The sequence below is a fragment of the Pseudophryne corroboree genome, chromosome 4 (assembly GCF_028390025.1).
Source record: "Pseudophryne corroboree isolate aPseCor3 chromosome 4, aPseCor3.hap2, whole genome shotgun sequence".
Taxonomy (NCBI): Eukaryota; Metazoa; Chordata; class Amphibia; order Anura; family Myobatrachidae; genus Pseudophryne; species Pseudophryne corroboree.
In genome coordinates this window covers 546398334-546423983 of record NC_086447.1, presented here as the reverse complement: position 1 = coordinate 546423983, position 25650 = coordinate 546398334, and positions in this window count along the sequence as shown.

Genomic DNA, 25650 nt, shown 5'->3' with positions numbered 1-25650 from the left:
TTTCTTTTTATATCTATGGGGGGGGGGGGGGTTATGTCAAGGGGGGGGGGCGCAAATTGGCTAGAAACAGCCCTGGTGCGAGTGAGAGAGATATGGAGGCATGGGGAGAGAGAGAACAAGACAGACAGACAGACAGAGACAGAGAAAAAGGGAAAAAGACATGGGCCCTCATTCCGAGTTGTTCGCTCGCTGCATATTTTCGCAGCGCAGCGATCAGGTTGAAAATGCGCATGCGCATGGTACGCAGCGCGCATGCGCTCAGTAGTTTAACACAACACTTAGTAGTTTTACTGTAGCTCGAGTGACGTTTTTCAGTCGCTCGAGTGTTCGTTGTTTGATTGACAGGAAGTGGGTGTTTCTGGGCGGCAACTCAGTGTTTTCAGGGAGTGTGCTAAAAACCGCAGGCGTGCCAGGGAAAAACACAGGAGTAGCTGGATGTAACCCTTCCCTATTCTAAGGTACCGTGAGGGTTTGGGTTACTTTAGTAATTCCTATGGCGTGCCTCCACCCAAGCACTAATGTAAGCAGGCTTGCTTGGGAAAGCCCGTAAAGATATACTAAGTATACTTTAATATATAACTATCGAAATACTCCTGTAATACCTTGCTTTCTACTTTGTCTTTCAGCTCTTCTCGGGATACCTCAGCAGGAGGTGAAGTCCTTCATGGTAAGTATGTCGCACTTAATAATACACCACCATTGCAATAAATTATATTTCAATGAATATATTAGTAACACACATGAACATTACTAACACTGTAACCCTGAATCTATACAATTTCATTTGCATGCAAAACAAAAAAAACAATATTATCTTGGTACCAAAAAATTTATATGAGCTCAGTGTAAAACCGGTATCAGTGTTTCTATTTACACAGAGTTATTTTCAATGGTCTCGTCTATAACCCAAAGGGGTAACTGATTCAATACTTCGAATCAACTAGTGCTGTATGTATAGAAGTGAATCCAGGATATAGGTTGTTCCACTGTCTAGATTCGGTGCATTCTCCTAAGTCTGGGAGTAAATATAGTACAGTAAATAAGAATTTACTTACCGATAATTCTATTTCTCGTAGTCCGTAGTGGATGCTGGGGACTCCGTCAGGACCATGGGGATTAGCAGCTCCGCAGGAGACAGGGCACAAAAGTAAAAGCTTTAGGACTAGGTGGTGTGCACTGGCTCCTCCCCCTATGACCCTCCTCCAAGCCTCAGTTAGGATACTGTGCCCGGACGAGCGTACACAATAAGGAAAGATTTTGAATCCCGGGTAAGACTCATACCAGCCACACCAATCACACTGTACAACTTGTGATCTGAACCCAGTTAACAGCATGATAACAGAGGAGCCTCTGAAAAGATGGCTCACAACAACAATAACCCGATTTTTGTAACAATAACTATGTACAAGTATTGCAGACAATCCGCACTTGGAATGGGCGCCCAGCATCCACTACGGACTACGAGAAATAGAATTATCGGTAAGTAAATTCTTATTTTCTCTGACGTCCTAAGTGGATGCTGGGAACTCCGTCAGGACCATGGGGATTATACCAAAGCTCCCAAACGGGCGGGAGAGTGCGGATGACTCTGCAGCACCGAATGAGAGAACTCCAGGTCCTCCTCAGCCAGGGTATCAAATTTGTAGAATTTTGCAAACGTGTTTGCCCCTGACCAAGTAGCAGCTCGGCAAAGTTGTAAAGCCGAGACCCCTCGGGCAGCCGCCCAAGATGAGCCCACCTTCCTTGTGGAATGGGCATTTACAGATTTTGGCTGTGGCAGGCCTGCCACAGAATGTGCAAGCTGAATTGTACTACAAATCCAACGAGCAATCGTCTGCTTAGAAGCAGGAGCACCCAGCTTGTTGGGTGCATACAGGATAAACAGCGAGTCAGTTTTCCTGACTCCAGCCGTCCTGGAAATATATATTTTTAGGGCCCTGACAACGTCTAGCAACTTGGAGTCCTCCAAGTCCCTAGTAGCCGCAGGCACCACAATAGGTTGGTTCAGGTGAAACGCTGACACCACCTTAGGGAGAAACTGGGGACGAGTCCGCAGTTCTGCCCTGTCCGAATGGAAAATCAGATATGGGCTTTTGTGAGACAAAGCCGCCAATTCTGACACTCGCCTGGCCGAGGCCAGGGCCAACAGCATGGTCACTTTCCATGTGAAATATTTCAAATCCACAGATTTGAGCGGTTCAAACCAATGTGATTTGAGGAATCCCAGAACTACGTTGAGATCCCACGGTGCCACTGGAGGCACAAAAGGGGGTTGTATATGCAGTACTCCCTTGACGAATGTCTGGACTTCAGGAACTGAAGCCAATTCTTTCTGGAAGAAAATCGACAGGGCCGAAATTTGAACCTTAATGGACCCCAATTTGAGGCCCATAGACACTCCTGTTTGCAGGAAATGCAGGAATAGACCGAGTTGAAATTCCTCCGTGGGGGCCTTCCTGGCCTCACACCACGCAACATATTTTCGCCAAATGCGGTGATAATGTTGTGCGGTCACCTCCTTCCTTGCTTTGACCAGGGTAGGTATGACCTCTTCCGGAATGCCTTTTTCCCTTAGGATCCGGCGTTCAACCGCCATGCCGTCAAACGCAGCCGCGGCAAGTCTTGGAACAGACAGGGTCCTTGCTGAAGCAAGTCCCTTCTTAACGGCAGAGGCCATGGGTCCTCTGTGAGCATCTCTTGAAGTTCCGGGTACCAAGTCCTCCTTGGCCAATCCGGAGCCACGAGTATAGTTCTTACTCCTCTCCGTCTTATAATTCTCAGTACCTTGGGTATGAGAGGAAGAGGAGGGAACACATACACTGACTGGTACACCCACGGTGTTACCAGAGCGTCCACAGCTATTGCCTGAGGGTCCCTTGACCTGGCGCAATACCTGTCCAGTTTTTTGTTGAGGCGGGACGCCATCATGTCCACCTTTGGTTTTTCCCAATGGTTCACAATCATGTGGAAGACTTCCGTGTGAAGTCCCCACTCTCCCGGGTGGAGGTCGTGCCTGCTGAGGAAGTCTGCTTCCCAGTTGTCCACTCCCGGAATGAACACTGCTGACAGTGCTATCACATGATTTTCCGCCCAGCGAAGAATCCTTGCAGCTTCTGCCATTGCCCTCCTGCTTCTTGTGCCGCCCTGTCTGTTTACGTGGGCGACTGCCGTGATGTTGTCCGACTGGATCAGCACCGGCTGACCTTGAAGCAGAGGTCTTGCTAGGCATAGAGCATTGTAAATTGCCCTTAGCTCCAGTATATTTATGTGGAGAGAAGTCTCTAGACTTGACCACGTTCCCTGGAAATTTCTTCCCTGTGTGACTGCTCCCCAGCCTCTCAGGCTGGCATCCGTGGTCACCAGGATCCAATCCTGAATGCAGAATCTGTGGCCCTCTAGTAGATGAGCACTCTGCAGCCACCACAGAAGAGACACCCTTGTCCTCGGAGACAGGGTTATCCGCTGATGCATCTGAAGATGCGATCAGGACCATTTGTCCAGCAGATCCCACTGAAAAGTTCTTGCGTGAAATCTGCCGAATGGAATCGCTTCGTAAGAAGCCACCATTTTTCCCAGGACCCTTGTGCAATGATGCACTGACACTTTTCCTGGTTTTAGGAGGTTCCTGACTAGCTCGGATAACTCCCTGGCTTTCTCCTCCGGGAGAAACACCTTTTTCTGGACTGTGTCCAGAATCATCCCTAGGAACAGCAGACGTGTCGTCGGGATCAGCTGCGATTTTGGAATATTTAGAATCCACCCGTGCTGTTGTAGCAGTACCCGAGATAGTGCTACTCCGACCTCCAACTGTTCCCTGGACTTTGCCCTTATCAGGAGATCGTCCAAGTAAGGGATAATTAAGACGCCTTTTCTTCGAAGAAGAATCATCATTTCGGCCATTACCTTGGTAAAGACCCGGGGTGCCGTGGACAATCCAAACGGCAGCGTCTGAAACTGATAATGACAGTTCTGTACTACGAACCTGAGGTACCCTTGGTGAGAAGGGCAAATTGGGACATGAAGGTAAGCATCCTTGATGTCCAGGGACACCATATAGTCCCCTTCTTCCAGGTTCGCTATCACTGCTCTGAGTGACTCCATCTTGAATTTGAACCTTTGTATGTAAGTGTTCAAAGATTTCAGATTTAGAATAGGTCTCACCGAGCCGTCTGGCTTCAGTACCACAAATAGTGTGGAATAATACCCCTTTCCCTGTTGTAGGAGGGGTACTTTGATTATCACCTGCTGGGAATACAGCTTGTGAATTGCTTCCAATACTGCCTCCCTGTCGGAGGGAGACGTTGGTAAAGCAGACTTCAGGAACCTGCGAGGGGGAGACGTCTCGAATTCCAATCTGTACCCCTGGGATACTACCTGTAGGATCCAGGGGTCCACTTGCGAGTGAGCCCACTGCGCGCTGAAACTCCTGAGACGACCCCCCACCGCACCTGAGTCCGCTTGTAAGGCCCCAGCGTCATGCTGAGGACTTGGCAGAAGCGGTGGAGGGCTTCTGTTCCTGGGAAGAGGCTGTCTGCTGCAGTCTTTTTCCCTTTCCTCTACCCCGGGGAAGATATGACTGGCCTTTTGCCCGCTTGCCCTTATGGGGACGAAAGGACTGAGGCTGAAAAGACGGTGTCTTTTTCTGCTGAGAGGTGAGTTGGGGTAAAAAGGTGGATTTTCCAGCTGTTGCCGTGGCCACCAGGTCCGAAAGACCGACCCCAAAAAACTCCTCCCCTTTATACGGCAATACTTCCATGTGCCGTCTGGAATCCGCATCACCTGACCACTGTCGTGTCCATAAACATCTTCTGGCAGAAATGGACATCGCACTTACTCTTGATGCCAGGGTGCAAATATCCCTCTGTGCATCACGCATATATAGAAACGCATCTTTTAAACGCTCTATAGTCAATAAAATACTGTCCCTGTCAAGGGTATCAATATTTTCAGTCAGGGACTCCGACCACGCCACCCCAGCGCTGCACATCCAGGCTGAGGCAATCGCTGGTCGCAGTATAACACCAGTATGTGTGTATATACTTTTTAGGACATTTTCCAGCTTCCTATCAACTGGCTCCTTGAGGGCGGCCGTATCAGGAGACGGTAACGCCACTTGTTTTGATAAGCGTGTGAGTGTCTTATCCACCCTAGGGGGTGTTTCCCAACGCGCCCTAACTTCTGGCGGGCAATTTTTTATCGGGGGAGACCCACGCATCATCACACACTTCATTTAATTCTTCTGATTCAGGAAAAACTACAGGTAGTTTTTTTTAGAGATGAGCGCCTGAAATTTTTCGGGTTTTGTGTTTTGGTTTTGTGTTCGGTTCCGCGGCCGTGTTTTGGGTTCGAACGCGTTTTGGCAAAACCTCACCGAATTTTTTTTGTCGGATTCGGGTGTGTTTTGGATTCGGGTGTTTTTTTCAAAAAACACTAAAAAACAGCTTAAATCATAGAATTTGGGGGTCATTTTGATCCCAAAGTATTATTAACCTCAAAAACCATAATTTACACTCATTTTCAGTCTATTCTGAATACCTCACACCTCACAATATTATTTTTAGTCCTAAAATTTGCACCGAGGTCGCTGTGTGAGTAAGATAAGCGACCCTAGTGGCCGACACAAACACCGGGCCCATCTAGGAGTGGCACTGCAGTGTCACGCAGGATGTCCCTTCCAAAAAACCCTCCCCAAACAGCACATGACGCAAAGAAAAAAAGAGGCGCAATGAGGTAGCTGTGTGAGTAAGATTAGCGACCCTAGTGGCCGACACAAACACCGGGCCCATCTAGGAGTGGCACTGCAGTGTCACGCAGGATGTCCCTTCCAAAAAACCCTCCCCAAACAGCACATGACGCAAAGAAAAAAAGAGGCGCAATGAGGTAGCTGTGTGAGTAAGATTAGCGACCCTAGTGGCCGACACAAACACCGGGCCCATCTAGGAGTGGCACTGCAGTGTCACGCAGGATGTCCCTTCCAAAAAACCCTCCCCAAACAGCACATGACGCAAAGAAAAAAAGAGGCGCAATGAGGTAGCTGACTGTGTGAGTAAGATTAGCGACCCTAGTGGCCGACACAAACACCGGGCCCATCTAGGAGTGGCACTGCAGTGTCACGCAGGATGTCCCTTCCAAAAAACCCTCCCCAATCAGCACATGATGCAAAGAAAAAGAAAAGAAAAAAGAGGTGCAAGATGGAATTGTCCTTGGGCCCTCCCACCCACCCTTATGTTGTATAAACAAAACAGGACATGCACACTTTAACCAACCCATCATTTCAGTGACAGGGTCTGCCACACGACTGTGACTGATATGACGGGTTGGTTTGGACCCCCCCCAAAAAAGAAGCAATTAATCTCTCCTTGCACAAACTGGCTCTACAGAGGCAAGATGTCCACCTCATCTTCACCCTCCGATATATCACCGTGTACATCCCCCTCCTCACAGATTATCAATTCGTCCCCACTGGAATCCACCATCTCAGCTCCCTGTGTACTTTGTGGAGGCAATTGCTGCTGGTCAATGTCTCCGCGGAGGAATTGATTATAATTCATTTTAATGAACATCATCTTCTCCACATTTTCTGGATGTAACCTCGTACGCCGATTGCTGACAAGGTGAGCGGCGGCACTAAACACTCTTTCGGAGTACACACTTGTGGGAGGGCAACTTAGGTAGAATAAAGCCAGTATGTGCAAGGGCCTCCAAATTGCCTCTTTTTCCTGCCAGTATAAGTACGGACTGTGTGACGTGCCTACTTGGATGCGGTCACTCATATAATCCTCCACCATTCTATCAATGTTGAGAGAATCATATGCAGTGACAGTAGACGACATGTCCGTAATCGTTGTCAGGTCCTTCAGTCCGGACCAGATGTCAGCATCAGCAGTCGCTCCAGACTGCCCTGCATCACCGCCAGCGGGTGGGCTCGGAATTCTGAGCCTTTTCCTCGCACCCCCAGTTGCGGGAGAATGTGAAGGAGGAGATGTTGACAGGTCGCGTTCCGCTTGACTTGACAATTTTGTCACCAGCAGGTCTTTCAACCCCAGCAGACCTGTGTCTGCCGGAAAGAGAGATCCAAGGTAGGCTTTAAATCTAGGATCGAGCACGGTGGCCAAAATGTAGTGCTCTGATTTCAACAGATTGACCACCCGTGAATCCTTGTTAAGCGAATTAAGGGCTGCATCCACAAGTCCCACATGCCTAGCGGAATCGCTCCCTTTTAGCTCCTTCTTCAATGCCTCCAGCTTCTTCTGCAAAAGCCTGATGAGGGGAATGACCTGACTCAGGCTGGCAGTGTCTGAACTGACTTCACGTGTGGCAAGTTCAAAGGGCATCAGAACCTTGCACAACGTTGAAATCATTCTCCACTGCGCCTGAGACAGGTGCATTCCACCTCCTATATCGTGCTCAATTGTATAGGCTTGAATGGCCTTTTGCTGCTCCTCCAACCTCTGAAGCATATAGAGGGTTGAATTCCACCTCGTTACCACTTCTTGCTTCAGATGATGGCAGGGCAGGTTCAGTAGTTTTTGGTGGTGCTCCAGTCTTCTGTACGTGGTGCCTGTCCTCCGAAAGTGTCCCGCAATTCTTCAGGCCACCGACAGCATCTCTTGCACGCCCCTGTCGTTTTTTAAAAAATTCTGCACCACCAAATTCAAGGTATGTGCAAAACATGGGACGTGCTGGAATTTGCCCATATTTAATGCACACACAATATTGCTGGCGTTGTCCGATGCCACAAATCCACAGGAGAGTCCAATTGGGGTAAGCCATTCCGCGATGATCTTCCTCAGTTGCCGTAAGAGGTTTTCAGCTGTGTGCGTATTCTGGAAACCGGTGATACAAAGCGTAGCCTGCCTAGGAAAGAGTTGGCGTTTGCGAGATGCTGCTACTGGTGCCGCCGCTGCTGTTCTTGCGGCGGGAGTCCATACATCTACCCAGTGGGCTGTCACAGTCATATAGTCCTGACCCTGCCCTGCTCCACTTGTCCACATGTCCGTGGTTAAGTGGACATTGGGTACAGCTGCATTTTTTAGGACACTGGTGACTCTTTTTCTGAGGTCTGTGTACATTTTCGGTATCGCCTGCCTAGAGAAATGGAACCTAGATGGTATTTGGTACCGGGGACACAGTACCTCCAACAAGTCTCTAGTTGGCTCTGCAGTAATGATGGATACCGGAACCACGTTTCTCACCACCCAGGATGCCAAGGCCTCAGTTATCCGCTTTGCAGTAGGATGACTGCTGTGATATTTCATCTTCCTCGCAAAGGACTGTTGAACAGTCAATTGCTTACTGGAAGTAGTACAAGTGGGCTTACGACTTCCCCTCTGGGATGACCATCGACTCCCAGCGGCAACAACAGCAGCGCCAGCAGCAGTAGGCGTTACACGCAAGGATGCATCGGAGGAATCCCAGGCAGGAGAGGACTCGTCAGAATTGCCAGTGACATGGCCTGCAGGACTATTGGCATTCCTGGGGAAGGAGGAAATTGACACTGAGGGAGTTGGTGGGGTGGTTTGCGTGAGCTTGGTTACAAGAGGAAGGGATTTACTGGTCAGTGGACTGCTTCCGCTGTCACCCAAAGTTTTTGAACTTGTCACTGACTTATTATGAATGCGCTGCAGGTGACGTATAAGGGAGGATGTTCCGAGGTGGTTAACGTCCTTACCCCTACTTATTACAGCTTGACAAAGGGAACACACGGCTTGACACCTGTTGTCCGCATTTCTGGTGAAATACCTCCACACCGAAGAGCTGATTTTTTTGGTATTTTCACCTGGCATGTCAACGGCCATATTCCTCCCACGGACAACAGGTGTCTCCCCGGGTGCCTGACTTAAACAAACCACCTCACCATCAGAATACTCCTGGTCAATTTCCTCCCCAGCGCCAGCAACACCCATATCCTCCTCATCCTGGTGTACTTCAACACTGACATCTTCAATCTGACTATCAGGAACTGGACTGCGGGTGCTCCTTCCAGCACTTGCAGGGGGCGTGCAAATGGTGGAAGGCGCATGCTCTTCACGTCCAGTGTTGGGAAGGTCAGGCATCGCAACCGACACAATTGGACTCTCCTTGTGGATTTGGGATTTCGAAGAATGCACAGTTCTTTGCTGTGCTGCTTTTGCCAGCTTGAGTCTTTTCATTTTTCTAGCGAGAGGCTGAGTGCTTCCATCCTCATGTGAAGCTGAACCACTAGCCATGAACATAGGCCAGGGCCTCAGCCGTTCCTTGCCACTCCGTGTGGTAAATGGCATATTGGCAAGTTTACGCTTCTCCTCCGACAATTTTATTTTAGGTTTTGGAGTCCTTTTTTTACTGATATTTGGTGTTTTGGATTTGACATGCTCTGTACTATGACATTGGGCATCGGCCTTGGCAGACGACGTTGCTGGCATTTCATCGTCTCGGCCATGACTAGTGGCAGCAGCTTCAGCACGAGGTGGAAGTGGATCTTGATCTTTCCCTAATTTTGGAACCTCAACATTTTTGTTCTCCATATTTTAATAGGCACAACTAAAAGGCACCTCAGGTAAACAATGGAGATGGATGGATTGGATACTAGTATACAATTATGGACGGGCTGCCGAGTGCCGACACAGAGGTAGCCACAGCCGTGAACTACCGCACTGTACTGTGTCTGCTGCTAATATATAGACTGGTTGATAAAGAGATAGTATACTCGTAACTAGTATGTATGTATAAAGAAAGAAAAAAAAACCACGGTTAGGTGGTATATACAATTATGGACGGGCTGCCGAGTGCCGACACAGAGGTAGCCACAGCCGTGAACTACCGCACTGTACTGTGTCTGCTGCTAATATATAGACTGGTTGATAAAGAGATAGTATACTCGTAACTAGTATGTATGTATAAAGAAAGAAAAAAAAACCACGGTTAGGTGGTATATACAATTATGGACGGGCTGCCGAGTGCCGACACAGAGGTAGCCACAGCCGTGAACTACCGCACTGTACTGTGTCTGCTGCTAATATAGACTGGTTGATAAAGAGATAGTATACTCGTAACTAGTATGTATGTATAAAGAAAGAAAAAAAAACCACGGTTAGGTGGTATATACAATTATGGACGGGCTGCCGAGTGCCGACACAGAGGTAGCCACAGCCGTGAACTACCGCACTGTACTGTGTCTGCTGCTAATATATAGACTGGTTGATAAAGAGATAGTATACTCGTAACTAGTATGTATGTATAAAGAAAGAAAAAAAAACCACGGTTAGGTGGTATATACAATTATGGACGGGCTGCCGAGTGCCGACACAGAGGTAGCCACAGCCGTGAACTACCGCACTGTACTGTGTCTGCTGCTAATATATAGACTGGTTGATAAAGAGATAGTATACTCGTAACTAGTATGTATGTATAAAGAAAGAAAAAAAAAACCACGGTTAGGTGGTATATACAATTATGGACGGGCTGCCGAGTGCCGACACAGAGGTAGCCACAGCCGTGAACTACCGCACTGTACTGTGTCTGCTGCTAATATATAGACTGGTTGATAAAGAGATAGTATACTCGTAACTAGTATGTATGTATAAAGAAAGAAAAAAAAACCACGGTTAGGTGGTATATACAATTATGGACGGGCTGCCGAGTGCCGACACAGAGGTAGCCACAGCCGTGAACTACCGCACTGTACTGTGTCTGCTGCTAATATAGACTGGTTGATAAAGAGATAGTATACTCGTAACTAGTATGTATGTATAAAGAAAGAAAAAAAAACCACGGTTAGGTGGTATATACAATTATGGACGGGCTGCCGAGTGCCGACACAGAGGTAGCCACAGCCGTGAACTACCGCACTGTACTGTGTCTGCTGCTAATATATAGACTGGTTGATAAAGAGATAGTATACTCGTAACTAGTATGTATGTATAAAGAAAGAAAAAAAAACCACGGTTAGGTGGTATATACAATTATGGACGGGCTGCCGAGTGCCGACACAGAGGTAGCCACAGCCGTGAACTACCGCACTGTACTGTGTCTGCTGCTAATATATAGACTGGTTGATAAAGAGATAGTATACTCGTAACTAGTATGTATGTATAAAGAAAGAAAAAAAAACCACGGTTTGGTGGTATATACAATTATGGACGGGCTGCCGAGTGCCGACACAGAGGTAGCCACAGCCGTGAACTACCGCACTGTACTGTGTCTGCTGCTAATATATAGACTGGTTGATAAAGAGATAGTATACTACTAATATTATATATACTGGTGGTCAGGTCACTGGTCACTAGTCACACTGGCAGTGGCACTCCTGCAGCAAAAGTGTGCACTGTTTAATTTTAATATAATATTATGTACTCCTGGCTCCTGCTATAACCTATAACTGGCACTGCAGTAGTGCTCCCCAGTCTCCCCCACAATTATAAGCTGTGTGAGCTGAGCAGTCAGACAGATATATAATATATATAGATGATGCAGCACACTGGCCTGAGCCTGAGCAGTGCACACAGATATGGTATGTGACTGACTGAGTCACTGTGTGTATCGCTTTTTTCAGGCAGAGAACGGATATATTAAATAAACTGCACTGTGTGTCTGGTGGTCACTCACTATATAATATATTATGTACTCCTGGCTCCAGCTATAACCTATAACTGGCACTGCAGTAGTGCTCCCCAGTCTCCCCCACAATTATAAGCTGTGTGAGCTGAGCAGTCAGACAGATATATATAATATTATATATAGATAATAGATGATGCAGCACACTGGCCTGAGCCTGAGCAGTGCACACAGATATGGTATGTGACTGAGTCACTGTGTGCTGTGTATCGCTTTTTTCAGGCAGAGAACGGATTATAAATAAAACTGGTGGTCACTGGTCACTATCAGCAAAACTCTGCACTGTACTGAGTACTCCTAATGCTCCCCAAAATTAGTAAATCAAGTGTCTCTCTAATCTATTCTAAACGGAGAGGACGCCAGCCACGTCCTCTCCCTATCAATCTCAATGCACGTGTGAAAATGGCGGCGACGCGCGGCTCCTTATATAGAATCCGAGTCTCGCGATAGAATCCGAGCCTCGCGAGAATCCGACAGCGTCATGATGACGTTCGGGCGCGCTCGGGTTAACCGAGCAAGGCGGGAAGATCCGAGTCGCTCGGACCCGTGAAAAAAAACATGAAGTTCTGGCGGGTTCGGATTCAGAGAAACCGAACCCGCTCATCTCTAGTTTTTTTACACCCCACATAATACCCTTTTTTGTGGTACTTGTAGTATCAGAAATATGCAAAGCCTCCTTCATTGCCGTGATCATGTAACGTGTGGCCCTACTGGAAAATACGTTTGTTTCTTCACCGTCGACACTGGAGTCAGTGTCCGTGTCTGTGTCTGTGTCGACCGACTGAGGTAATGGGCGCTTTAGAGCCCCTGACGGTGTTTGAGACGCCTGGACAGGCACTAACTGACTTGCCGGCTGTCTCATGTCGTCAACAGTTTTTTGTAAAGTGCTGACACTATCACGTAATTCCTTAAATAAGACCATCCAGTCAGGTGTCGACTCCCTAGGGGGTGACATCACTAATACAGGCAATTGCTCCGCCTCCACACCATTTTCCTCCTCATACATGTCGACACACGCGTACCGACACACAGCACACACACAGGGAATGCTCTGATAGAGGACAGGACCCCACTAGCCCTTTGGGGAGACAGAGGGAGAGTTTGCCAGCACACACCAGAGCGCTATATATGTATAGGGACAACCTTATAAATAAGTGTTTCTCCCTTATAGCTGCTATATATGTTTCTATATGCCAAATTAGTGCCCCCCCCTCTCTTTTTTACCCTGTTTCTGTAGTGCAGGACTGCAGGGGAGAGTCAGGGAGACGTCCTTCCAGCGGAGCTGTGAGGGAAAATGGCGCTTGTGTGCTGAGGAGATAGGCTCCGCCCCCTTCACGGCGGCCTTTCTCCCGCTTTTTATGAGGTAAAATGGCAGGGGTTAAATACATCCATATAGCCCAGGAGCTATATGTGATGTATTTTTTACTAGAGATGAGCGGGTTCGGTTTCTCTGAAACCGAACCCGCCAGAACTTCATGTTTTTTTTCACGGGTCCGAGCGACTCGGATCTTCCCGCCTTGCTCGGTTAACCCGAGCGCGCCCGAACGTCATCATGACGCTGTCGGATTCTCGCGAGGCTCGGATTCTATCGCGAGACTCGGATTCTATATAAGGAGCCGCGCGTCGCCGCCATTTTCACACGTGCATTGAGATTGATAGGGAGAGGACGTGGCTGGCGTCCTCTCCATTTAGATTATAAGAGACTGAGAGAGATTTACTGGAGCTGACTAGGAGGAGTATTGTTACTGTAGAAGTGTAGAGACTGAGTGGAGAGAGTTTACTAGTGAGGACAGTGCAGTTTACTTTATAATCCGTTCTCTGCCTGAAAAAAGCGATACACAGCACACAGTGACTCAGTCACATACCATATCTGTGTGCACTGCTCAGGCTCAGGCCAGTGTGCTGCATCATCTATTATCTATATATAATATTATATATATCTGTCTGACTGCTCAGCTCACACAGCTTATAATTGTGGGGGAGACTGGGGAGCACTACTGCAGTGCCAGTTATAGGTTATAGCAGGAGCCAGGAGTACATAATATATTATATAGTGAGTGACCACCAGACACACAGTGCAGTTTATTTAATATATCCGTTCTCTGCCTGAAAAAAGCGATACACACAGTGACTCAGTCAGCCACATACCATATCTGTGTGCACTGCTCAGGCTCAGGCCAGTGTGCTGCATCATCTATATATATTATATATCTGTCTGACTGCTCAGCTCACACAGCTTATAATTGTGGGGGAGACTGGGGAGCACTACTGCAGTGCCAGTTATAGGTTATAGCAGGAGCCAGGAGTACATAATATTATATTAAAATTAAACAGTGCACACTTTTGCTGCAGGAGTGCCACTGCCAGTGTGACTAGTGACCAGTGACCTGACCACCAGTATATATAATATTAGTAGTATACTATCTCTTTATCAACCAGTCTATATTAGCAGCAGACACAGTACAGTGCGGTAGTTCACGGCTGTGGCTACCTCTGTGTCGGCACTCGGCAGCCCGTCCATAATTGTATATACCACCTAACCGTGTTTTTTTTTTCTTTCTTTATACATACATACTAGTTACGAGTATACTATCTCTTTATCAACCAGTCTATATTAGCAGCAGACACAGTACAGTGCGGTAGTTCACGGCTGTGGCTACCTCTGTGTCGGCACTCGGCAGCCCGTCCATAATTGTATATACCACCTAACCGTGTTTTTTTTTTCTTTCTTTATACATACATACTAGTTACGAGTATACTATCTCTTTATCAACCAGTCTATATTAGCAGCAGACACAGTACAGTGCGGTAGTTCACGGCTGTGGCTACCTCTGTGTCGGCACTCGGCAGCCCGTCCATAATTGTATATACCACCTAACCGTGGTTTTTTTTTCTTTCTTCATACATACATACTAGTTACGAGTATACTATCTCTTTATCAACCAGTCTATATATTAGCAGCAGACACAGTACAGTGCGGTAGTTCACGGCTGTGGCTACCTCTGTGTCGGCACTCGGCAGCCCGTCCATAATTGTATATACCACCTAACCGTGGTTTTTTTTTCTTTCTTTATACATACATACTAGTTACGAGTATACTATCTCTTTATCAACCAGTCTATATTAGCAGCAGACACAGTACAGTGCGGTAGTTCACGGCTGTGGCTACCTCTGTGTCGGCACTCGGCAGCCCGTCCATAATTGTATATACCACCTAACCGTGGTTTTTTTTTCTTTCTTTATACATACATACTAGTTACGTTTATACGATCTCTTTATCAACCAGTCTATATATTAGCAGCAGACACAGTACAGTGCGGTAGTTCACGGCTGTGGCTACCTCTGTGTCGGCACTCGGCAGCCCGTCCATAATTGTATACTAGTATCCAATCCATCCATCTCCATTGTTTACCTGAGGTGCCTTTTAGTTGTGCCTATTAAAATATGGAGAACAAAAATGTTGAGGTTCCAAAATTAGGGAAAGATCAAGATCCACTTCCACCTCGTGCTGAAGCTGCTGCCACTAGTCATGGCCGAGACGATGAAATGCCAGCAACGTCGTCTGCCAAGGCCGATGCCCAATGTCATAGTACAGAGCATGTCAAATCCAAAACACCAAATATCAGTAAAAAAAGGACTCCAAAACCTAAAATAAAATTGTCGGAGGAGAAGCGTAAACTTGCCAATATGCCATTTACCACACGGAGTGGCAAGGAACGGCTGAGGCCCTGGCCTATGTTCATGGCTAGTGGTTCAGCTTCACATGAGGATGGAAGCACTCAGCCTCTCGCTAGAAAAATGAAAAGACTCAAGCTGGCAAAAGCAGCACAGCAAAGAACTGTGCATTCTTCGAAATCCCAAATCCACAAGGAGAGTCCAATTGTGTCGGTTGCGATGCCTGACCTTCCCAACACTGGACGTGAAGAGCATGCGCCTTCCACCATTTGCACGCCCCCTGCAAGTGCTGGAAGGAGCACCCGCAGTCCAGTTCCTGATAGTCAGATTGAAGATGTCAGTGTTGAAGTACACCAGGATGAGGAGGATATGGGTGTTGCTGGCGCTGGGGAGGAAATTGACCAGGAGGATTCTGATGGTGAGGTGGTTTGTTTAAGTCAGGCACCCGGGGAGACACCTGTTGTCCGTGGGAGGAATATGGCCGTTGACATGCCAGGTGAAAATACCAAAAAAATCAGCTCTTTGGTGTGGAGGTATTTCACCAGAAATGCGGACAACAGGTGTCAAGCCGTGGGTTCCCTTTGTCAAGCTGTAATAAGTAGGGGTAAGGACGTTAACCACCTCGGAACATCCTCCCTTATACGTCACCTGCAGCGCATTCATAATAAGTCAGTGACAAGTTCAAAAACTTTGGGTGACAGCGGAAGCAGTCCACTGACCAGTAAATCCCTTCCTCTTGTAACCAAGCTCACGCAAACCACCCCACCAACTCCCTCAGTGTCAATTTCCTCCTTCCCCAGGAATGCCAATAGTCCTGCAGGCCATGTCACTGGCAATTCTGACGAGTCCTCTCCTGCCTGGGATTCCTCCGATGCATCCTTGCGTGTAACGCCTACTACTGCTGGCGCTGCTGTTGTTGCCGCTGGGAGTCGATGGTCATCCCAGAGGGGAAGTCGTAAGCCCACTTGTACTACTTCCAGTAAGCAATTGACTGTTCAACAGTCCTTTGCGAGGAAGATGAAATATCACAGCAGTCATCCTACTGCAAAGCGGATAACTGAGTCCTTGACAACTATGTTGGTGTTAGACGTGCGTCCGGTATCCGCCGTTAGTTCACAGGGAACTAGACAATTTATTGAGGCAGTGTGCCCCCGTTACCAAATACCATCTAGGTTCCACTTCTCTAGGCAGGCGATACCGAGAATGTACACGGACGTCAGAAAAAGACTCACCAGTGTCCTAAAAAATGCAGTTGTACCCAATGTCCACTTAACCACGGACATGTGGACAAGTGGAGCAGGGCAGGGTCAGGACTATATGACTGTGACAGCCCACTGGGTAGATGTATGGACTCCCGCCGCAAGAACAGCAGCGGCGGCACCAGTAGCAGCATCTCGCAAACGCCAACTCTTTCCTAGGCAGGCTACGCTTTGTATCACCGCTTTCCAGAATACGCACACAGCTGAAAACCTCTTACGGCAACTGAGGAAGATCATCGCGGAATGGCTTACCCCAATTGGACTCTCCTGTGGATTTGTGGCATCGGACAACGCCAGCAATATTGTGTGTGCATTAAATATGGGCAAATTCCAGCACGTCCCATGTTTTGCACATACCTTGAATTTGGTGGTGCAGAATTTTTTAAAAAACGACAGGGGCGTGCAAGAGATGCTGTCGGTGGCCAGAAAAATTGCGGGACACTTTCGGCGTACAGGCACCATGTACAGAAGACTGGAGCACCACCAAAAACTACTGAACCTGCCCTGCCATCATCTGAAGCAAGAAGTGGTAACGAGGTGGAATTCAACCCTCTATATGCTTCAGAGGTTGGAGGAGCAGCAAAAGGCCATTCAAGCCTATACAATTGAGCACGATATAGGAGGTGGAATGCACCTGTCTCAAGTGCAGTGGAGAATGATTTCAACGTTGTGCAAGGTTCTGATGCCCTTTGAACTTGCCACACGTGAAGTCAGTTCAGACACTGCCAGCCTGAGTCAGGTCATTCCCCTCATCAGGCTTTTGCAGAAGAAGCTGGAGGCATTGAAGAAGGAGCTAAAAGGGAGCGATTCCGCTAGGCATGTGGGACTTGTGGATGCAGCCCTTAATTCGCTTAACAAGGATTCACGGGTGGTCAATCTGTTGAAATCAGAGCACTACATTTTGGCCACCGTGCTCGATCCTAGATTTAAAGCCTACCTTGGATCTCTCTTTCCGGCAGACACAGGTCTGCTGGGGTTGAAAGACCTGCTGGTGACAAAATTGTCAAGTCAAGCGGAACGCGACCTGTCAACATCTCCTCCTTCACATTCTCCCGCAACTGGGGGTGCGAGGAAAAGGCTCAGAATTCCGAGCCCACCCGCTGGCGGTGATGCAGGGCAGTCTGGAGTGACTGCTGATGCTGACATCTGGTCCGGACTGAAGGACCTGACAACGATTACGGACATGTCGTCTACTGTCACTGCATATGATTCTCTCAACATTGATAGAATGGTGGAGGATTATATGAGTGACCGCATCCAAGTAGGCACGTCACACAGTCCGTACTTATACTGGCAGGAAAAAGAGGCAATTTGGAGGCCCTTGCACAAACTGGCTTTATTCTACCTAAGTTGCCCTCCCACAAGTGTGTACTCCGAAAGAGTGTTTAGTGCCGCCGCTCACCTTGTCAGCAATCGGCGTACGAGGTTACATCCAGAAAATGTGGAGAAGATGATGTTCATTAAAATGAATTATAATCAATTCCTCCGCGGAGACATTGACCAGCAGCAATTGCCTCCACAAAGTACACAGGGAGCTGAGATGGTGGATTCCAGTGGGGACGAATTGATAATCTGTGAGGAGGGGGATGTACACGGTGATATATCGGAGGGTGAAGATGAGGTGGACATCTTGCCTCTGTAGAGCCAGTTTGTGCAAGGAGAGATTAATTGCTTCTTTTTTGGGGGGGGTCCAAACCAACCCGTCATATCAGTCACAGTCGTGTGGCAGACCCTGTCACTGAAATGATGGGTTGGTTAAAGTGTGCATGTCCTGTTTTGTTTATACAACATAAGGGTGGGTGGGAGGGCCCAAGGACAATTCCATCTTGCACCTCTTTTTTCTTTTCTTTTTCTTTGCATCATGTGCTGATTGGGGAGGGTTTTTTGGAAGGGACATCCTGCGTGACACTGCAGTGCCACTCCTAGATGGGCCCGGTGTTTGTGTCGGCCACTAGGGTCGCTAATCTTACTCACACAGCTACCTCATTGCGCCTCTTTTTTTCTTTGCGTCATGTGCTGTTTGGGGAGGGTTTTTTGGAAGGGACATCCTGCGTGACACTGCAGTGCCACTCCTAGATGGGCCCGGTGTTTGTGTCGGCCACTAGGGTCGCTAATCTTACTCACACAGCTACCTCATTGCGCCTCTTTTTTTCTTTGCGTCATGTGCTGTTTGGGGAGGGTTTTTTGGAAGGGCCATCCTGCGTGACACTGCAGTGCCACTCCTAGATGGGCCCGGTGTTTGTGTCGGCCACTAGGGTCGCTAATCTTACTCACACAGCTACCTCATTGCGCCTCTTTTTTTCTTTGCGTCATGTGCTGTTTGGGGAGGGTTTTTTGGAAGGGACATCCTGCGTGACACTGCAGTGCCACTCCTAGATGGGCCCGGTGTTTGTGTCGGCCACTAGGGTCGCTTATCTTACTCACACAGCGACCTCGGTGCAAATTTTAGGACTAAAAATAATATTGTGAGGTGTGAGGTATTCAGAATAGACTGAAAATAAGTGTAAATTATGGTTTTTGAGGTTAATAATACTTTGGGATCAAAATGACCCCCAAATTCTATGATTTAAGCTGTTTTTTAGTGTTTTTTGAAAAAAACACCCGAATCCAAAACAAACCCGAATCCGACAAAAAAAATTCGGTGAGGTTTTGCCAAAACGCGTTCGAACCCAAAACACGGCCGCGGAACCGAACCCAAAACCAAAACACAAAACCCGAAAAATTTCAGGCGCTCATCTCTATTTTTTACCATAAATAGTGTTTTCATTGCGTCTCAGGGCGCCCCCCCCCAGCGCCCTGCACCCTCAGTGACCGGAGTGTGAAGTGTGCTGAGAGCAATGGCGCACAGCTGCAGTGCTGTGCGCTACCTTTCTTGAAGACAAGATGCCTTCTGCCGCCGATTTCTGGACCTCTTCACTCTTCTGGCTCTGTAAGGGGGCCGGCGGCGCGGCTCCGGGACCCATCCATGGCTGGGCCTGTGATCGTCCCTCTGGAGCTAATGTCCAGTAGCCAAGAAGCCCAATCCACTCTGCACGCAGGTGAGTTCGCTTCTTCTCCACTTAGTCCCTCGATGCAGTGAGCCTGTTGCCAGCAGGACTCACTGAAAATAAAAAAAAACCTAAGTCTATACTTTTATTCTAAGCAGCTCAGGAGAGCTACCTAGATTGCACCCTTCTCGGCCGGGCACAAAAACCTAACTGAGGCTTGGAGGAGGGTCATAGGGGGAGGAGCCAGTGCACACCACCTAGTCCTAAAGCTTTTACTTTTGTGCCCTGTCTCCTGCGGAGCCGCTAATCCCCATGGTCCTGACGGAGTCCCCAGCATCCACTTAGGACGTCAGAGAAAAGTTAATTGCCGGCCAAATAGGTAGGAAAAGGGAACCTAGGTATTAGGTGGCTCGTCCACGTGTTACAAGTGGATACTGTAATCTTGTTAGCAACCTATGATGTGCTCCAATGAGTCTTGATCCCTTCCAAGACGCACACCGGTTTTCAACTGAGACCTTTGAAGCGTCGTCTCCTAAGCAGTCTTTCTCAATACACCTTACAACATTCGATAATCCGGTTCGGAAAGGAGGGCATATCAATTTCTCGGTGGATTGTTGGACTACACGGCAGTAGATGATTGTCCCCTTATATCCACCTTAGTACTCCTATGTCTAGCAATACTTATATCTTTGCCTCTATAGTGGGGCGATCCTTGAATAAGACGGGATAATACTGTTCATAATACGGGCCCAATGATGCCCCAGACAGTCTCATTCACCTAGGGATGGTCGTGGTAACCCCTAATTTGGTAAAGTTCTCGCCCTGTATTCCCAGTGGTGGTATCTATAGGGTGAGGGTATTATATTGAGGATGAACCCCTTCTGACTCTCCTCTTGAAACGACTTAATACTTCCAGCTGGGATAACAGTCCTTGCATCGGATCCCACTATATATACAGGGGTGTACTAATCACATTCTCCCCCATCATTGCAGTTGCAAAGAAGTAAAGTTAAAATTGGGTACCCAGAGGCTGCTGTTGTAATGCCTATACTCTCCTACCATCACTCTGCCAATTCTTATTCACCATTTACTCCCTGCCTCTGAATAGGGGAGGTCCCAGTCCTTTAATGAATGACAGCTTGCTCCTGCCTCCTCCTTAACCCACCTCCTCCTCCAGACGTTTAGGCTCCTTCACTCCAATGTGATCCCGGGTTGGCGCTCCGATAATCAGGGCTCTACCATATAACCCAGCACCAGGTACCTATGATTGAGGTCCTCCCCGCCGAGCGATCCGTCTCCTCTCTTTAATCAAGCTGGCCGTTTGTTGTACTGCTGCACCGCGGCTCTCTCCGCTAGACGCTATTAAGTTACTCCGTCGAGGGGAGCCGTCCTGTGCAGCTTCTCTTTCTCGTCCTCCGCTCCATCCTCTCAGCAGTCAGGGATCACAGGCTGGCTCACTCTGCGGTCCGTCCTTCTCCTCCTCTGCCGCGCTTCTCCCCGGGTCCCCTCTCTTGACTCTCCTTCTGCGTCACCTCCTCGCCCTCCAGTCCTCGCCACAACGTCCACACTCTAATGGTCCCCTCATCGGCACTAGGGTTCTGGAAGTTTCTCTCCAGACCCCCAATGCTCAGTCCTTTTTATTATGAATTACCAATATCATACAATACCTATCTACATTACACAAATATATACATTTGAGATATATACACATGTTCCCCTATTACACAGTACCCCTACATTTCTATAAAGACTATTCCCCTAAATACCTCACCCTCCATACCTCTAGATCTAGGGCGCTACACTCTCCCCCTGGTGAGTACACTTATATCATAGTGGACATCACCATCCATTCCAGCGCTCTAGTGTTGTTCTATCTGATACTTATCTGAGGAACTCCCAAAGTATGGCCAGGGCACCACCAGGTGAGGTTTCACTACCAATGGAATGTTGGTAGGATTTCCTAGCTGTTCATATGTTAGTATCCTTGGGGGTCTGCGATCTCGTTGTGGTCTAGGTGGCAGTCTTGCAGGATCCATAACATTCTCCACCTCTCCCCCTGCATTCCCCATACCAGGGGAATCGGCACTGGGTCCCCAACTATCCTCCTCGGCCCTTACTCTCAGATCATCTCTTTCCGCACTCTGAGTGGAGTACCTCTCTTCAGATCCTACCTGTTCCATGGATAGCCCATGCTCAGTCTTTTCATCATTTTCCTCACGATAGTAATATCCCAGAGGATAATCATTCAGGTTACTCTCATCCTCCTCTTCTTCATTATAAGTATCTACCCATTACTTCCTACTGCAGGTAGTACTCTGCCCCCTTGAGAGAGCATGATTCTCCATTTCTTCCCATCGGGTATCTTGAGGTATAGGCAGTAAATGCTGTCGATGGTAGGTTACTATGGTTCCATTTCCATTGACTGGGGTAAGCTGATAGGCTGGGATATTCGGCAACTGCTTCACTACTATATATGGCTCCGATCTCCATCGATTATTCATCTTTTGTTTTCTTGGTAGTCCTAATGATCGTATTAACACTCGATCTCCAGGAAGTAAACGATGCTCTTTAACGTGACTATCATATCGTGCTTTGTTCCTTTCCCCTTGTTTACAGGCAGCCTTCTGAGCCAAGTGATAGGCCTCATGGAGCTGTTGCCTGAGTTGCTTGACATACTGCGAGTGGGACGATGTGGATGAGGTGTTTATCCGTGTGCCCATACATACATCTATTGGTAATCGAGCCTCCCGGCCAAACATGAGATAATATGGAGTGAATCCAGTAGCGTCATTCCGGGTGCAGTTATATGCGTGCACCAACGTAGATACATAATGTCGCCATTGCGGCTTTCTCCGAGCGCCCAGAGTACCTAACATATTTAATAATGTCCGATTGAACCGCTCAGGCTGAGGGTCCCCTTGTGGATGATCTGGTGTAGTACGGGATTTCTGGATACCACAACACAGACACAATTCTCGAATTAGTCTACTTTTGAACTCTCTTCCTTGATCGGAATGTATCCGGGCGGGTAAACCGTAATGTACAAAGAATTTTTCCCACATTGTTTTAGCAACAGTCACGGCTCGTTGATTCCTGGTGATATATGCCTGAGCGTAGCGGGTGAAATGGTCGGTTACGATTAAAAGATGGCTATCCTGGCCTCCTGCTCCCTCAAATGTCAAGAAATCAATGCATATTAGATCCATTGGTCCGGAACTGCAAATATTCACTAATGGGGCGGATCGTGAAGGTAAAGTTTTTCTCAATATGCAATTTCCACAGGTTCGACAGTACTGCTCAATGTCACGGTTCATAAATGGCCAGAAGAATCTATCAGCCACTAATCCCTGCGTCTTGTCATAGCCTAAATGCCCATGTTGATCATGTAATGATTCTAATACCATCATCCTATATTTAGTTGGCAGTATTATTTGTAATTGGCTAATTCCATCACTCTTCTGTATACTTCGGTATAAAATTCCCTTCTTCAATCTCAACTTCCTACGTTGTCTCAACAACACTATAGCCTCTCTTGACAGTCTTGTGTGTTTGTTACCGAGCTTTATATCTTCCATAATTCTGATAATCGGTGAGATATCCGGGTCATTCCGTTGTTCCTGATACAGCTACTCAGGGGTAACAACCCCTATTCCTGTTAACTCAGCCCATCCCGAACGACAGTAGGAGGACGGAATGGTTAAGTCTGATGCTCCCGTCATTAGTACAGCAGCGGTGGTACTAAATCTATGTGCACTGATCTGCTGACACAATCCTTTCACAGTCGCCGCTGGTATTTCAATCCATTCTTCGGATGGATCACACCCTTCTTCATGTGGTATTCTGGATAATGCATCCGCATCTTGGTTGTTAATTCCCGGACGGTATTTAATAGTAAACTCATAATTGGTTAACGCGGCTAACCACCTATGACCAGTTGCATCCAGTTTAGCCGATGACTGAATATACGTCAAGGGATTATTGTCCGTTTGTACAATGAACGGAACGCCATACAGGTAATCATGAAACTTCTCGCTTACCGTCCATTATAGTGCCAGAAATTCCAATTTATGGACTGGATAGTTTTTTTCGCTGCTGGACAATCCTCGGCTGACATATGCAATGGGTCGTAACTGTCGATCTTGCTCTTGGTATAATACCCCTCCAATACCTTCAAACGATGCGTCAACATGCACCTCATAAGGAAGATCTGGTTGAGCATAGGCCAGCACCGGTGACTGGGTGAGACGATCTTTTAAGGTGACAAACGCTTCCTCACATTGGACCGTCCACCTTGACCCGAAAGGTTCTTTAGGTTTATAGTAGATTTTTACTCCCTCCGAATTAGATTGAAGATTCTTAGTGACTGGCGGGTATCCTTTGGTCAATTCGGTTAATGGCTTAGCAATTTTAGAATACAGTGCTACAAATTTACGGTAATAGCCACAGAAGCCTAAAAATGACCTCAATTCCTTAAGATTCTCCGGTCTGGGCCAATTTTTTACTGTAGCTACCTTATCCGGATCAGTTGCTATACCATGCCGGCTCACAATATGCCCCAGATACTTGACCGAGGACCTACACAACTTGCATTTTTCTACCAACAGTTTTAGCCCCCGAGCCTGCAATCTGTCCAATACCTTAAGTAGCCGTTCATTATGTTCCTCTAGATCTTTTCCAAATACTATGATGTCGTCCAAGTATACTAAAACCTCACGGTAACACATGTCACCAACAGTTTTTTCCATGGTTCTCTGAAAGGTAGCCGGGGCCCCTCTTATGCCTTGAGGCATCTTCAGAAATTCAAAGAATCCGATTGGACAGATGAATGCCGTTTTTTGTCGGTCATCCACACTCATTGGGATCTGATAATATCCGCACCGAAGGTCGAGGACAGAGAACCACTGGCTCCCCTGAAGGCAGTCCAAAGCCTCATCCACCTTTGGTACTGTGTACTGATCGGGCACCGTGCGACTATTCAGAGTGCGGTAATCTATGCATAACCTGATCTCGCCACTCTTCTTACGAGCCACTACAATGGGTGAAGCATACTGACTCTCTGAATCTGCTATAACATTGTTTTCCAATAGGTTACGTAGATGTGCCCTTACCTCGTCGAAATCGGCTGGAGCCAACCTCCTAGATCTCTCTCTGAAAGGAGTATCATTGTTCAATTGAATGTGATGTTCCACTCCAGAGGCGGTCCCTAGATCCCAGTCACTTCTGGAAAATACATTTTCCCTCACTTTGAGCTGTTCTAACAAATGATGTTTGTTCTCCTTGTCAATGTCACTTCCCTCGAAACAACTTTCTAGTCTGTAATTCATGGGTTGGAGTACAATATCCATATCCACTTCTTCTTCTGTACCCATTACAGCCAGGCTTTGGACCACTGAATTCTGATATCTGCTTCTCACAGGAAAACTATTCGAGGCTACATTATCCATTCTCTCTTGCTTCTCACACCATCGCATGAGATGGCGAAACATACTGGTGTTAGTCCCTACTATTGCAGAGAGTTGGCCATTGTCTCCAGGCGAGTCTGGACAAACCAAGGCGACTAATTGCATGATTTCATTTGGAGTAATCAATCCGGGATCAAAAGTAATCTGGGCAATGATATAACCTAAATACGGGTATTTTTGCTCACTCAGACCCCACACAGTTAAGCCACAGAGAGGTTGAATGGGAACATCGGACAAATGTTTCCTATACCAACTTTCGAAAACTATGGAAACTTGGGATCCGCTATCCATCAATACTGTACAATCTTGCCCATTTATCATTGCTTTCACCAGTGGTGCATGCCCCATTAGTGCGTCTGGGAGGTTAGAAGACCACTGGGCACTCCCCATTGCTAGCACATTTATGATTGGGGAGCCTGTGAGGGGGTCACAGCACTCCCGTTGGGGTTTTCCCACTGATCCGTCATCATCCGATCCTGGGGTTGTTGACTTCCCCGTCTTTCCAGTCTCCCATTTGGACATTCAAAGGAGCGATGTCCGTGTTGTCCGCAACTATAACAGATGATGGGAAATTGATTCCCTCTTCCCCTACTCCTCCCCCTTTCCCCCTCGGAGGTCCAATACGACCGAGAGGTGTTACTTGCTTGGATGGCAATTAATTGGTCTATTTTC